Below are 3,032 nucleotides of genomic sequence, written 5' to 3' on the forward strand. Positions count from 1 at the left end.
CTTGTGTGCACCAGCTTGACTGATAAGACATGGAATCCACAAGCTTGGTGATGCAGCACACCACTCTTCTGCTTATCAGTAGCCGACCATTGTCTGGGCTGAGCAAGCAGCCAAGAACATCCTGCTTACTCCGAGTGATAAGCGAGGCCTAAGATGTGTAAATAGCGCATGAGATGTATGCACATATGCAAAACTATAGCCATACCATTGTCAAGATGACGAAACCCACTCCCTTACCTACATGGTATAAAGGAAGACCACCCCAGACACACGGTGCTGGACCACCACCAGAAGACTAAACACTGAAGACAGAGGACCTGCGAGACACCGCTGGATCCTGAGTGGTGACTATCCTATCCTTGCTATACTGTCCCATAATCTCAGCCTATTTTTCCTTCTGTCTCTTGCTTTCTTTTCCATGTCTTTCCTCCTCTTTCACAAAATATTGTTATCCACTTATTCTCCAAGTAAACTTAGCCCATTGTGAATCAATACTGTGCCTCGTTTGTGCTTTATCTTCGTCTCAAGGATCAACTAAGAACCCTTTCATAGGGGAGGGGAATCCTTTGCTGCTCCCGAGTGCACCAGGAGGGAAAGGGGCAGGGGGGAATTATTTTTAGGGGGCTCTGACCCACAGGCGGGTGGGGGCTGACCGTGGTGTTTTTAGGGGGCTCTGACCCATGCCGGCTGGGCAGGGCTGACCGAGGAGGGTTGCAATCTGATCAATCATAGCTGGTGAACCCCCCACTCCGGTGGAACCTTATCAGTTCTTGACATTAAATTGGCGTCACAGACAGGATCCTTGAGACAAAGGATGTATTGAACAGTCTTAAGTGAGAAATGGTTAACGATAGTTCTTTCTCGGGGAAAGATGCTTTGAATAACTTGTTGGAGAAATTTGGTGCACGCCCCTCGCCTCTAGGGGCAGACTGGGCATGAGATAGTTGGTATAACCTGCAGAGCGTGACCGACCAAATTACTACACTGCATGCAGAGGCAAAGTTAAAGGTTGAAAAAGGGACCGCATTAGTGTGCTCTGTTTTGGGCGCAGCTGTAGAAGCCAGAGACCAAGAAGGGGGGAGTACATCTCAAACCCTTCAAGCCTTGCAAGCCCTTGTACAAGCCCTGCAAACTCAGAATCAAGAATTAAAAGAGGGACTAATGAGACAGAAAGAAAGAGCAAGCTTCCTGCAAGCAGCTCTTGCAGAAAAGCTCCTCTCATGCGATTGCCATGAAAGAAAAAACAACTCCTGTAGAGTGGTCCCTCTCTTGTAATTGTCATCAAAGAGAAAACTTGTACCCTAGTGAGGAACTGGAGGAAGCAAAGGCGAGGTTTGGTACACCAGAAATACCTGCGCCATTCCTCCGACCGCTGGTGAAAACAGAATACAGTTATGAAGATGATCAAGATAATAACCCCAAAATTATCACCAAAGAGGTGCCGTACACAGCAACCGAGCTAGAGAATTTAAAAAAAGATTACACCCGGAATCTGAAAGAATCTGAAACAGAGTACATGTGGAGAGTGTCATTGTTGGGTGGGGATCAAATTTTGTTGAGTGAAAGGGAAGCTGAAGGATATTGGGGACCCAGAGTGTTTTTAACTACTGGCGACCATCGAGCCCCTTGGTCTTTAACTCAGCGAGCAGCCTATTGGGCTTGAGGTCTTAATCCCCTGGAACAGGGAGACCCTCTTGCGATTACGGGCTCGGTGGATCAACTCATAGAAAATGTACAAAAGGCTGCCTGTTTGCAAGTGATGTACGGTCATGAATTAAAATTCAGACAAGAATCCCCAATGGTGATTCCATTGGATCCGCAAAGGATGACTCCCTTAATAAGGGGTCTCCCTGAATCTCTATAACCAATTGGAATACAGTTACAGAATACTATCAAAAACCACACCACAAAGTGGAAGAGTTGCTGCTGCTTTAGCTGGGTTGGTTACTTCCACCAGCTGCAACTCTCACAATTTGAAAATGTGGACCTGAGGGGAAGTCACCCAAGAGCTAATCAATTATGGGCGAAAATATGGTCCAGTGAACGCACCCAAATCTGATCCAAAAAATTTGAGATGCACTGAAGTAAAATTTGCCCCCCCCCAACTGCAAAAATCTTTAATCCTATTACCTGAAAAGAAAGATCCTACCTCCAGAAAAAGGGCTCTCTGGACTTTGGGAAACCAAAAGGGGATCCCTGGTCATTTGATGGATGGTCTAACAATAGATGGGGGGTAAATGCATGTCCAAAGATCACAGCTTTTTGCCCAGAACCCCCAACTATTATCCCCGCTTCCAAAGGCCCTGATCATCCTCAAAATCCTTCACATTACCCTGGTCAACCAGTGTTAGTAAAACTTCCCACTGTGGGAGAAGTCCCACTAGTACTAGATACCCCTTTTAATAAATATGCCTGGGAGGCAAAGGATGCTTATGGAAAGGAGCACAAAATCCACACCCGCTGGATTGTACCTTCTTTTTGATAAATATTTCCAGTTCTTTTCAAGAACCAACAGAGAATTTCTTTTCTCCTTTTCAGGCTGAAAACTGGAAGAGAAGAGAACCTCGGGACTCAACTGAAGAAAAGCGACAAAATTCCATATGGACTCTGATTTTCTTTTGTATAGTCATATCATGTATTGCTTTGTTAATTTTTATAGGATGCATATCATATTATCGCAAGCATTGTTTTGGTCAACCCTCCTTCTTACCCGTAATTCCCTAGGAACCAGCAACTCCCTAGGCCATGATCCAGAATGGGAAAATGAATTTGTGGTTTTAGGCCACTCCATAGCCCAAGCTTTTAACCTTACTAACTGCTGGGTGTGTGGGGCACCATTTAGTCTGGAAAGCTGGCCGTGGACCTCTATCCCTCTTGCTCCCGAGTGGATGGTGAGTAATCACAGCGAGGTTAAAAATAATATTTCCTGGGAAGAGGAATCATCCTCACCTTGGCCCATACGTTACCCTGCTCCTGGTCAATTTTGCCTAAATCGAACTCAAAAGGGAGGGATGTATGTGGGGACTAGTAAC

The 3,032-nt window shown here is 45.6% G+C and overlaps 1 pseudogene; it reads left to right on the plus strand.

The window, feature by feature from the left end:
* Positions 1–840: 840 nt before the first annotated feature.
* Positions 841–2,742, plus strand: LOC137675670 (uncharacterized; annotated as a pseudogene).
* Positions 2,743–3,032: the final 290 nt, after the last annotated feature.

Source organism: Nyctibius grandis, chromosome W (assembly GCF_013368605.1).
Source record: "Nyctibius grandis isolate bNycGra1 chromosome W, bNycGra1.pri, whole genome shotgun sequence".
In the NCBI taxonomy this organism is placed as follows: Eukaryota; Metazoa; Chordata; class Aves; order Nyctibiiformes; family Nyctibiidae; genus Nyctibius; species Nyctibius grandis.